Source organism: Puntigrus tetrazona, unplaced genomic scaffold (assembly GCF_018831695.1).
Source record: "Puntigrus tetrazona isolate hp1 unplaced genomic scaffold, ASM1883169v1 S000000001, whole genome shotgun sequence".
Classification (NCBI taxonomy): Eukaryota; Metazoa; Chordata; class Actinopteri; order Cypriniformes; family Cyprinidae; genus Puntigrus; species Puntigrus tetrazona.
The window spans coordinates 2,546,543-2,560,250 of record NW_025047681.1 but is presented as its reverse complement, the minus strand read 5'-3'; the positions used below and the strand labels follow the sequence as shown (position 1 = coordinate 2,560,250).

General features: G+C 37.0%; 1 protein-coding gene and 1 long non-coding RNA gene across 50 annotated transcripts in view; both read right to left on the bottom strand.

Annotated features, from left to right (window-relative positions):
• Nucleotides 1–13,708, bottom strand: part of LOC122331512 (trichohyalin-like) — a 590,129-nt gene that overhangs the window by 455,019 nt on the left and 121,402 nt on the right. The gene's annotated exons all lie outside the window — the stretch shown is intronic.
• LOC122331626 lies at nt 7,191–11,950 on the bottom strand. Its single transcript, XR_006248255.1, has 4 exons — nt 11,897–11,950; nt 9,298–9,345; nt 8,639–8,671; nt 7,191–7,311 (listed from the first exon to the last, which is right to left on the bottom strand). It is a non-coding gene; the product is annotated as an uncharacterized LOC122331626 (long non-coding RNA).

Sequence of the window (13,708 nt, the reverse complement as noted above, 5' to 3'; positions counted from 1 at the left end):
AATGAGTTCAACTGTTTCGAGACTTCGGGTTTGAGTCATTCATTCATCATGTGATAGCCTGAGATATAAATAGGCTATTTATTACCTTTATAATAACATTGATCATGACGTGAACTCAAACATTTTTAACAGTACATTTATAAACAGTAAGAAATAAAAAGCTAAAATTTAAGATCAGAAACGATCAGGAACGATGGTTTTAAACCTATGTATTAAAAGGAAGTTTGTAAATGAACTAAATTATCTATTCAAAGCTGTCATGTCACTTGACAAGAGTACAAACGCTGACCTAATCGATTATCTTTCCACAGTGTAGCTTTGTATTGTTTGTAGTGTCATCAAGGTTTGCATAAGTAGTATATATGTTAGGAAGTGACACATAGCATTTTATGTATTAATGATAAAATTAACAAAATTAACAAAATTACTTGGAAAAAGCATTTTGCTGAATGAGACTCAAAGGTCAGAGTAAGCAAAATGATCAGAAATTCCCATCGCTAAAAGAGCATGCGTTATTAACTATGCCTTTTCCTCAAAGTCCTAATTTGCTGCTTATTAATACTTAGTAAGGTAGGTTTAAGGGACCTAAAATATGATAGTACATAGTAATGCATTAATATGTGGTTTATAAGTAGTAATAATATGCTGAGACCCCAAACCCTTGCTATTAAGCAATTACTAAATAAATTGTGAAGAGTGATTTTATGCACTACTCATAGAATGCAAAACTATACAGGCATTCAAGAGCAAGCTTTATGATGCTTTCTCCTACATGTCCAAGTACTACCAAATTGCTTTTTTGTTTTTTTTTAAAGGGGAGTAATCTAAGTTATCACCAGTAAAGTGTGGAGCACCAAAAGGATCAGTTCTGGGACCTTATAACATTATAAATGACATCAGTTTATATTACCTTTTTCGTTTCAGCTCCTCTTTGTATAGTTTCAGATCCTCTGTATATTGATATTCACTGTTTTAAAAGAAAGAATACAAATGTATACAGTAATAGAACAACTTTGAGGACGTCATTAAAGTGTTTGTCTCTATATAGGAGGACTGTGGCGGTATGTATAAATATTAGAATTGACATATTTAGCTGATAGCACAGTACAGACAAGAATATGTGTATGTCATAAAGAATGAATGCAACATTTTAAAAGGAAAAAAGGGGGCCCAACTTGACATGAATAAGTTGTACCTATTTATTCCTTTATTTTGTGTATTTTTATGAATAAAAAAATAGTAATGTGTAAAATTATTGCTAATAATATATTCTATTCTAATACTATACTTTGCTTGAAAGTGCGCAGAATTCTTCTTGTATTGTTCCAGTTCATGTGTAACACAACACCAGCAAAGGGAGCCGTCACCGGAGTACTGACTCTGCTTCACTTCCTCTGCAACCACTTCCTTTTTGGCCAGTATAAAGCCAAAGCTCACAAACTGTTCTAAGAGAAGTATTGCCAGCCTAGCCTGCATTACCGAGCGTTTCATTGTTTATTCTGATTGCTGTATGTGTATGATCTCTGCCTGTTTGCTCTCTCTGCTCCTTGGATTTGCCCCTTTGTTTTGTTTGGACTGTTCATGCTTTGACCCATTGCCTGCTACTCTACCACGCCTCACGGATTTGCCCATCTAACCCGGTAAACTATTCTGACTGCCTTGTTGCTGACCCACTGCCTGTTTCTGATCCTTGTCTCTCGTTTGTTGAATAAACCCTGCAAATAGATTCTAACACCACCCCAGTGCCCTCATTACAGAATACTTTGCCTACCAAGAATCCAGCAGGGACTACTAATCTTCAAGCGGCAATCGCTTATCAGCAAGACTTGCTTCAAAGTTATCAAGAGCAGCTCAACAAACTACAGGCAGTAAACGAACACCTCACACACTTCATTCGAACTCTACCATCACCTACTCTTCAACCAGTAAGCTTTGCGTTATGACTCTGTTAACCGGAAGAGCGCTAGATTGGGTTTCGGCTGTCTGGGATTCGGATGCTCATTTCTGATTTTCTGTAGACTATTTCTCTCAACAACTTCGAGAGGTTTTTGAATATCCAGCCAACGGCAAGGATGTATCCACCCAACTGATTCATATAACCCAGGGTAACCGCCCAGCAGCTGACTACACTATCGAAGCCTCCAACTCTTGCTGCTCAGAGCAGCTGGAATGACATGGCCCTAGAAGCTACATTCAAAATACTCTGAATCCCGAATTACAGTCTGAGTTAGTGGAGGATATGTCTTTTCCAGAATTTGTAACAATGACTATAAAGATCGACAACCTGATGCGACAGCACCCCAGACGCAAGAACCATCTTCCTGATTGACCAGAGACTTATTTCTAAATACAACATTCCCACACAGCCTTGGAATCCACCCATAAAGATCAAAGCCATCCACAACACCCTCATTGACTCAGGCATCTCCCAACGAACCCAGACTCTCACCCTCCATGTAGGCATCTTCAACGAAGAGTCAATCACATTTTACATTGTTTTACCCAAGCACAAGGTTATTTTGAAATAACTCGCATTCTGAACAACTGAGGAAGCAACCATTTTCATCAAACTAGACCTTTGCAGTGCTTATAATCTCATTCGCATCAGGAGGGCGTTGAATAGAAGACAGCATTTCTCACCAGCAGGGGTCCTACACGAGTATCAGGTAATGCCGTATGGGTTTAGCCAATGCACCTGCAGTCTTTCAATCTTTCATTAACGCAACCTTCAGAGACCTGATTGATCGATACGTTATTGCCTACATCGATGACATTCTCATTTACTCTTAATCAGAATCAGACCATTTCCACCATGTACGAACAGTTTTGTCCAGTCATTTAGAGAACCAGCTCTACGTCAAGGCAGAGAAATGTGAATTCCATGTCCGGCAAACAACCTTCTTAGGTTACCATGTGAGTCATCATGGGGTGAGCATGGATGAGAGAAAGGTCCAAGCCATTACTGACTGGCCACAACCCACCACGATCAAGGAGCTGCAATGATTCTTAGGATTTGCCAACTTCTACCGCCAATTCATCCAGAACTACAGCACGTTTGAATCGCCACTAACCTCATTATTAAAGGGTAAACCTTGCAAACTCAGTTGGACAAAGGAAGCCAGTCTAGCTTTGTCACCTTGAAGGGACGATTTATGTCTGCTCCTATACTGAAACATCCTGATCCTGATCTACCCTTTATTGTAGAAGTAGACCCATCTGACTGTGGTATCGGGCCATACTCTCCCAGAGGAGCGAAAACACAGGCGAACTACACCCTTTGAACATTCTTCTCTAGAAGCTATCTTCTGCTGAACGTAACTATGATGTGGGAAACAAGGAACTTCTGTCGATGAAAGCTGCTATGGAAGAATGGAGACACTGGCTAGAGGGAGCCAAGCACACCTTCCAGGTGATAAAAGATCATAAAAACCTTGAATATATCAAGAGTGCAAAACATCTGAACCCCCCTGTTAAGCACGCTGGTCCCTTTTTCACCCGATTCTGTTTCACAGTTACCTACCGACCTGGTAGCAAGAACGGTAAAGTGGATGCCCTCTCCAGACACTATGAATCTTACAGCAATCCTTCAAACCATGAACCTATAATCCCTCCTCTGTTATTTTGGCCCCAGTCTCTTGCGATCTTATGGAGGAGATTCAACAAGCCCAGCAAAACGAGCCAGCTCCAGGGAACTGTCCCTCCAACAAACAATATGTTTCTGCAACCTGTTCGACCACGAGTCATCCAGTGGGTCCATATGTCCTCGCCGCTGGACACCCAGGCATATCCCGAACAATCCAACTAACCCAAAACTCCTTCTGGTGGCCCACCATGTCGCGAGAGATCACTAATTACGTAAAAATCTTGCCAAGTCTGTGCACAATCCAAAACTTCCAAGGAACTGCCATCCGGCTCCTTATGCCCTTACTCATTCCCCGCGACCATGGTCCCACCTCTCCATAGACTTTATAATGCACTTACATCCATCTGATCACTTCACCACCATTTTAGTCATCATTGATCGTTTTTCTAAATCTTGTCATCTGGTACCTCTCAAGGGACAATCCACAGCCATGGAAACAGCTCTAGCACTCTTTCACCAGTTTTTTCGGTTCTGTGGTATCCCGGATGATATAGTTAGAGATAGAGGTCCCCAATTCACCTCCCAGGTCTGGAGAGCCTTCTGCAAGCACCTGGACATTAATGTGAGCCTCACATCAGGATATCTCCCACAATCAATTGGACAGGTAGAATGGCTTAAACAGGAAATCGGACACTACCTGAGAACATATTGCAGTCGTGAGCAGCATCGGTGGTCAGAGTTTCTACCCTGGGCTGAATATGACCAGAATTCCTTACTCATTCATCCACTGGCCTCACCCCTTCCAATGTGTTAGGATTCCAGCCTCCTGATCCCATGGTCAGGTGAACCATCCTCAGTTCCTGCCATCGATGATTGGATTCGTCATGTAGTGAGAGGGTGTGGGATATTGTTCACGTTCGTCTCCAAAGAGCCGTTCGTATTTAGGAATTACAGGCCAATCGACAACATCACCCACAACCTCCCTACCAACCTGGACAATGGGTCTGGCTCTCAACCAGGGACATCAAACTGTGGCTGCCCAGCAGAAAGCTCAGTCCCAGGTACGTGGGTCCTTTTAAAATTAATAACGTAACGTACAAACTTTAGCTTCCTGCTAACTACCGTATCTCTCGTCCTTTTATGTATCCCTCCTGAAACAGGTCCACCTGGGAGCTGACCCCCGGCCAGGAAGCCCCAGAACCACCTCCACCTCTTGATATTGATGGACAACCTGCATAACATGTGCGTGAGTTGCTGGACTCTCGGAGAAGAGGGGGTTCACTTCCTCTGCAACCACTTCCTTTTTGGCCAGTATAAAGCCAAAGCTCAAAAACTCTTCTAAGCGTAGTATTGCCAGCCTAGCCTGCCTTACAGAGCGTTTCACTGTTTATTCTGATTGCTGTATGTGTATGATCTCTACCTGTTTGCTCTCTCTGCTCCTTGGATTTGCCCCTTTGTTTTGTTTGCCTTTTTGGACTGTTCATCTTTGCTTTGACCCATTGCCTGCTACTCTACCACGGCTATGGATTTGCCCATCTAACCTGGTAACCTATTCTGACTGCTTTGTTGCTAACCCACTGCCTGTTTCTGATCCTTGTCTCTCGTTTGCTGAATAAACCCTGCAAATGGATTCTAACACCACCCCAGTGCCCTCATTACATCATGAGTAGAATTAAGAAATATAGTATAAAAATACACAATGTAAAAATAAAATTGTATATATACATACATATATATATTAGTAATTTTTAACTGTACAAAATGTTTCTTTGAACAATGATTATACTAATATGTTTAGTAATGTTATACATGATTTTATTTAGAATTACCTTATTTTTTTCAGCTGCTGTTTGTATTGATATTCACTGAAGTAAAAGAAAAAAAAAACACAAATGTATACAGTGATACGTTAACACATGTAAAACAAGAATAGGATCTGAATGAAAAAAGGAAAAAAAAGACTGGTTGGCACAGCCAATAGAGGTAAGAAAATTGATAAACATTGACCTCAATGTATAAAATGTATCAAACACGAACATGACATTGTGTTAAAAACAATCATATAAAAGAGAGAAGAGACTTAGAACCCTATCATACACCCAGCGCAAGGGTGCATCGCAAGTGTGTTTGCTAGTTTCAGTCTGACGTAGTTCTCATTTTCCCATTAAGCGTCACATTGCTTAATTAGCTATTGCATTTGCGCCGATTAGTGCACTCGTGGGCGTTCTGGTCAGAAAAAGTGTGTTGTTCTTGTTCTTTTGAGGAACTAAAAATAGACTGCCATAGATCAAGTCAAACATGGTCTAAAGTCTAAAGTCAATGACTGGTGAGTATGTCTTTCTTTATTTGATGTAAATAAGAAAATGCATTTCTGTACAGTTTTGAAATTGTAAAAGTATTGCCAAGGTCTTTTAAAAACAACATAATACTATACCATGCTTGGAGTTGATAGTGAAAATTTGCCTTGCACTGCTTGAGTTCATCTCTAGAAATAAGAAATATCACATAAATAATACATCAAGTAAAAAAACAACTATTTATTTGTATTTACAGAAATGCTGTTGTTGGTAAGACTTTAAAATAGAGAACAGTTATAGATTGTTCTTGAATGAATCTTCATTTTGAACGAATCTTTATTGTAAATCAGGAAGAATGAGTCGTCTCAGGGAGTGCATGTACAAAATCCAACAGCAGTGGTCAGCAACAGGCGACTTATATTACTGAATATTACAGAAATTCATCATGTAACTGAGTAAACAATAAATATAATGATTCAATGCTGTCAAGCCACATGACCAAACAACAAACGATAAACTAATTGATTCTCTTTCTAACTCCGATTGTGAACAATGAATTAATTTTAATTCATAATTAATTTTGCCAAATAATTTGTTCATTACTTGAGGTGCATAAATATAACATGCATGACAGTATTTAGTAATGATATAAATTCAGTTTTATTATTATTTTTTACAATTTATATTACCTATTTCGTTCCAGCTGCTCTTTGTATCGATTTTCACTGTTTTAAAAGAAAGAATACAAATGTATACAGTAATAACACATGGAAAATAAGAATACAATGCCATTTAAGTGTTTGCTCTGTATATATATATATATATATATATATATATATATATATATATATATATATATATATATATATATATATATATATACATAGTTTGTGTTTTTCTGTACAGTTTTAAAAGGGTAAAACTATTGTTAAAATAAAATGTGAAAATACCAATAAATTATATATTCTAATGTTATACTATACCTTGCTTGACTGTTCTTCTTGTATTCTTCCAGTTCATTTCTAAATAAAAATAGACATTATAAAAAAAAAACTGAAAACATTTATTTTTGTACTTGCAGAAAAGGCTTACATTTTAAAATGTTGTAATGATTTGTATTCACTTTTATTAGTAAGAAACTATACAATACTATAAGTTTAAATATAAGTTAAATATTGCTGTTGAAAGTTCACGACAAGAAGTAGAACTAGCAAACAAACAGCTTTTAATCATTAATCAATCTAATGTGAAATACTCAGGAGAAACCAAGTCTAATGTAGGAGTCGGAGATGTTTGGATTCATTTGCAGCATTTATTGATCGTGATCATACAGGTAGAGAATCAACGACAATGACAGGGATATCACAGGGAATCATAAACAGTATCAGGCAGTGGTCGGGGCGGACGGCAAACAGTCAAGGTCGGTAAATCCTGGCAGAGAGAAAAAAATGGTGGGCAACAAGACAAACAGAAATGGGGAACTAGTTTCAGAAAAAAACGCTGTGCAAAAAAGACAGCTGGGTGACTGAGAGTAATGAGGAACACCTGTGCGGCCAATCTCTGGTACGGGGTGGATATGGGAAATGGAGTCTGAGTGAATGAGGTGACCTCTAGCAGTCACAGGCGGAAGGTCAGGAACCAGATCATAACACCAAGACTCAAAGACTTAAGTGAAGAGAAGGGAAACACGTGGCAACTGATCAATTAACTTAACAAAAACAATAGTATAAATTCTAGAAGGAAAAATTCTGATAAACATATGTTAGTAACTAATACGTTTTCGGATACTTTCTGTTAACACAAACATCAATCAATACGTTCCAAGTATCTGTAGCGCTTTTCATAACGATCATTTGTTTCTTGGGATTTTTTATACATCTTGTTTGACCCTTGGAATCTTTCTCGGGATTGCACTCAAGGTTGCATCATCATTTGTATCATCTGCTCTCTATAATAGGGCATGAACAATACATGAAAAAATTATTTCCGCTATATTCTCCACCTACGTTGTTACGATCACACTACGGGGGCGGACACGCTGCTTTGCCAGAGTTGTAAAGAACTTTCTTGTAGGACTCGTCCAGCAGCTTTTCTCTGATTTCTTTCAGTTTTGCAATGATGAATGGCTCATCTCTTAATTCTTAGAGGATAACTCCTTGAACCCTCAGAATGTTATTGCTCATCAAAGCAAATACAGGCTGGTTTTCTTGTCGATGATGTTCTGGAACAGCAACATAACCATTGCGATTCTGAACCCGATTCCGCTGAAACACCCATCTGTGGCGTTGAATACCACGCGAGCGGAGATGGTGCACATAGCCTTCAAGTAGTTCAGGTTTTGGTAACCCAGCTCTGTACAGAATTTATCCAAGTCTTCTTTGTTCTGTTCTTGTGAGAGGGTATTGTCTGATGGAATATAACGGACGGCATTATCATCATGAGCTTTGGGGTTGAAAGGAGCATAAAGGAGTATGGGGGTACTTGCAGCTTGTTCTAGCATCGGTAGAAGACGGGCATGTCATCACCGAGGTAACTCATGGGGTTAAATGCCCCTATTTAATTTAGTTGTATTCGCACCAGCTGAACATTTTGTTTACGACCGTCATGAAAGCCATCAACAGATGCAGATCTCAGCACTTGAAAAAAAAACTGTATGGGTACGGGTCTTGACTTTCAACAAATTTGTCAGCCGCGTAGAGCGTAATCGTTCATATTGGTAAGTGAAATATGTACCTATAAATAAGTATATAAGTATTACCTTGTTTTTTTCAGCTCGTCTTGATATTGTTTACTGTATCAAAACAAAAAAATACAAATGTATACAGTGATACATTAACACATGCAAAACAAGAATAGGACTAAGATCACGAATACAGTGGCAGCTCTGACATGTGGTAAGAAATGTTTCCTGTACCTTTTAAAATATATATCATGAAGAATTAAAGCAAAATTCTGTGTGGGCTTCAAACTGGTGCTAGCAAATCGTAACAAATTGAATGATTGGTGAGTATTAATGTCTCCTTCCAGTCACGGATCTGAAGGAGAACCCATTAACAGACTGAGTGACATAGGTTTATATCAATTAAAACAAAGAGTAAAATAATTAAATTAAACAATATGCAAAATGCTAAAACAAAGGATCAGGACAAGGAAAACTACAATACTCAAATAAAAGCAAAAACCGTTGCAAACCGTCAATCAGAGAACAATTGGATGTTCAGTTTAGCTAACAAGGCCATGCAGGAATTCAAGTCAAAATGATGAAAATGGGCAAGTAATGAAGGAAAAAAAGACTAAGAGAAAAAAGGCAACAGAATTGGAAAAAATGGACTTCAATTTATGAAATGTACTGAACATGAACTCACCCTGAGAAATATTTTTAGAAAAGAGAGAAGAGACATATATAAAATACTATACCGTGCTTGGAGTTCTTGCTGATAATTCTGCTTGTACAGTTCAAGTTCTCTAGAAATAAGAAATATTAATAAATACAAAAGACTACATCAAGTGAAAAAAAAATTAATATTTTGTGTGTGGGGGGATGTATTGTTTTTGTATTTACAAAAAAGGTTTTGTAAGGAGGTGAATACTGATCTGAGAAGGGATATCCAAAGGAACAAAAGGACTTCAAAAAGAGAGTAAACTAGACTAGCCCAGATGTGTCGTGAGTCTGTTCTGGCCAAACAAGGTCTCTAAGCGACCCAGACTCCTAACGAACGATAAGTCGAAACTAGGAAATATTATAGTTGATTAATGATCCAAATTTAATCACAACCAGAGGGATCAGCAGTTACATTTAAATAAATATAACTAAAATCACAAAGGATTGGAGTCAGATAAAATTATGTATAAGGTCAGTACTACGATTGGAAACAAAAGATTAATAAAGATTATTGATTTTTAACGAGACGCAAAGAAAAGACCGAACACGCATTGACCTTCGACCAGGGCCTCTGGATTCTGTTCTGCAGGAAAAGGGGACCCTTACACCACACTCTCCACCTGGGGAATGTCAACCACTAACCAATGGTTTTCTGGAGTGTATGTTCTATATGGGAAAAATGTTTACTTATTGGGCTCATATTTTGGTCAAATTGTGACTAAAACAAAAAACATAAAATGTGTAATAACAATAATACTATTAATCCTCTACAGCATGGTGTTGCCATATGGAATTTGGACGAACTGGGAAAAAAAAAAAAAAAAATATCTCTATAATTTAAGGCGATTTTATGAATAATGCTGCAGTGTGACATCTCCTACTGTGAACATCAAACTTTCTCTGTATTTAACGACAAGCCATGATCAGAGTTAATGCTGGAGATTTCTTCTATATGCCATAAACTCCTGCTCTCTCGTTATCCACTCGTGAAATTCATCTTATATGTTGTCTTTGCTATGATAAACAACGGTCATGCTGCTGTTTTCATGTAAGGTGCGTGGTGCTGCTTATAATATTCTTCTTAAATATGCTGGTTTTGCCACTGTTTAAACAGCCTACTTTTCATGATAGCCAACATTTAAGCCGATTCGGTCAATAATGTGTGGGTTGATGTAAAACCCTTTTTAACATGTCTTGACTGTCGTGCAGTGTGCATGATCATTTGAAATACAGCCCTAAAGGACTTCTAAAGAACGTCTTTTTGCCACTCAGTGTGCAAGGTCAATTGGTTGTGACGTCACATGCATACCCTCTATAGTTTAGCTAGCTAGCTAGCTAGCAAGGTTAGCTGCGATCTTTTAAGTTGTAACAATAACACTATTAATGCTAGTAATATAATGTTAATGCTTTTTGTATTATGGACAATGTTACTTTTGATTAGATATGAATACATGAAACAGGATATCAGTGAGCGCCGCCATGTTTGATGGATAAAGAAGAAAAGAACAGAACGGGCTCTTCCTTCAGATAAACATGAGAATGAGATAGGATTTAGTGACCATGAGAATAAGATCAGTGATGGAGAGAGTTCAGGGAAGTTATCTCAGACACAGATAAGACTGGTGTTGTGTAGTAAACCCATTATTCTGATGCATCTGGATATGTTCAATTCATTATTGATTGATTATAATATTTATTAGACCTACTGTCTACTTTCTAACAACAAAATTATTCATTACAAGGAAATGTACATTTCTTAGTTAGATCCACTATTGTATAATACAGTCACATTGTTTCATGTTCTATCATAAAGCTTGCAGTAGAGGGATACAGACAATCGTGGGAACTTTGCATAACTAAAAATGACACTAACAATGGTTTTACAGAACAAAAACAGCTAGAAAAAAACAACTAGTAGCTCCTGCCACGAACTCTGGCCGCTGCTCTCTGTCTATCTCTCTCTCAAACCCACACTTTACCTCACAATGATGACGCATCGTTGCATCGAATGAACAGACTACATGAATGAATCATGTGACATATTTTGAAATATGTGTAATTTTATTGTTTAAAAGTCTAATTACGAATATATATACATATAAGTATGTGTGCGTGTGTATATACAGGTGTCTGTAAAATTCTTTAACTGCCTATAAAAGTAGTACTTCAACATATTTCATAAAATCATTTGGTGTATTGTACTTAATAACAAGAAAGTTGTTATTATTTAAAATAAGTACTATAAGGTTTATTTATAGTACAGTGCTGGTATCTGTGCAGCCAGCAATCCACTGTAAAATGTACAGTAAAAAAAGTTTAAGTGCTCTACTAAAAAAAAAAAAAAAAGTTCTAAGTTCTGATGTTTGTGTGTGTGTCTACAAAAATTGTTTCAGCAGCAAACTATGGAAACATGATAGCAAAATTTCAATTGTGTTATGCTTATTTTTGTTATTGTTGTTGTCCTTTATCCCTTGTAGATATTACTACCTATATTAAAACTATTAAATTAAATTTAAGAACTTTGTTTAAATATATATATGTTCCTCTTACAATTAAAATTACAATCAGGTTCCCTTTTTTATTTTATTATTTTTTTATTGAATTATTAATAAATACAAAAATAATAATACTTACTGTTGTAAAGCAGTTTTGGTCGTGTCCTCCTGAAGCACATTATGTCTATTTCGCCTCTTGCTATAAATAAAACAAATTTAGTCTTAAATCCTAAGTTGTAAATTAAACACCAATTCAGATTGATTATAAAGTAATTAAAGAAAATACATTGACACATTATTTTTGAATTGACATATTTAAATATTCTTACCTAAAAAATAAACCCATGTTATTAGTTTCAAATGAAAATGTTCATTTGGAACCAATTGTATTGAACCAAATAATTACAACAAAGCCTGAGGTGCTTCGTGTTCTAATGAACATTAGTTAAGGCTGTCTACTTCAGTTTTAAAAGAACCACCCATTTTAGAGGGAGGGATAACAAAAGTGAAAGTGAGCTTTCAGAATATAAATAAGAAAGAGCAGAAACTCTACTGTTTATTTTTTAAGATAATAAAAGCTCTGAAACACAGCAGCTCTCTTATTAACACAATGGCAGAATTCATTTAAATTGCTAAGTTTTGATAGCAGTCAAAAAAAAGATAAAAGATTCCTTCCTGGGGTAAATCGTTTAACACTTGCAAAACCTGCTTTTTGAGGTTTGGTTATGATGCCACGAAAACATATACATAGTTAATGAAAGAGCATAAAGCAAAGAAACAGTTTCACTTTCTTGTACCATTTTTTATTTGATATTTATTTTTCTGATTTAATGCATTTATCAATTAATGAATCTGAGGAATTAACTAATTAAATGAATTTAATTGTTTTGTTGTAAAATATATCCACAAAGATAAAGGAGTGAAAACAATGATTGCTATAAAAATCTCCTTAGAGAGGCTGCAAGACCTAAAGAAGACCTTCTGTCTATGCAAAGTACAAGTACTTGACCACTTAAGGACTGCCATAGAAATTTTATCTAATACCTCTCCAGAGGTAACCGATTTTAATTGCCCACCTCCACCTGTACTGGCGAAATTGGGGATTTAAGTTTTGCAGATCAAAACCATGTAATGTTTACTTGTTCTATTTTAGATCTGGTCGTTAGACAGTTGTTATAATTTAGATGCTTAACAGCAGCTTACTCTTTAATTAAATTACTTTTTATTTCTACTTGTACTAAAATTTTAGGTTCTATCGCTCCTTTTTGGAGAAAGCATCTGAATCCTAGGACGGATCCATGGTTAAATACTGAAACAAAGACAAATATGTTGGCATGCAGAATGGAACTGGAAAAAAGATAAGTTGTTGCTGGAGATACTACTTCATTGGCTAACTATCAAAGAGCTTTGAAGGAGGCAAAATCAAAGTATTTCTCTGACATCATAGCTGGAAAGTGTGATCTGGTTAAATCTGAGTGAACCCAGACCATGATCTGACTCATCTGTAGAGATAATGGATGGTAGATCAAGATCATATAAAGCTAGTGCCACCAACAATTGTTTCACAAGTGGAAAAACATCACTCCGCTTCCTAGCTCCACTGGAATACTCCCTCTTGGTGGAAGCATGCACATACCAGTTCGACAATAGTATTGTCACGTCCACACACAGAAGAGAAGGAGAGGGTATAAGGTTTGTGGTATTTATTTCAGTGCGCAACAAGGGTGAATTTGGTACGTAGTGAACAGTGGAGACATCTGCATCCACAGGATTGGCTCATTGTTGTGAGCAATAGGTACATAGGATAGACTAACTGAAGTTCCTGCCAGGTGTCCAGATCCAGGTGATGTGTGCATACTAACAGAGGTAATCGAAGGCTTATAGGAACATATGTTCTAACCGATGGTACTCCTGGTGGAGCAGGTTCCTCAAGGGTAGCTGTTCGGATTTC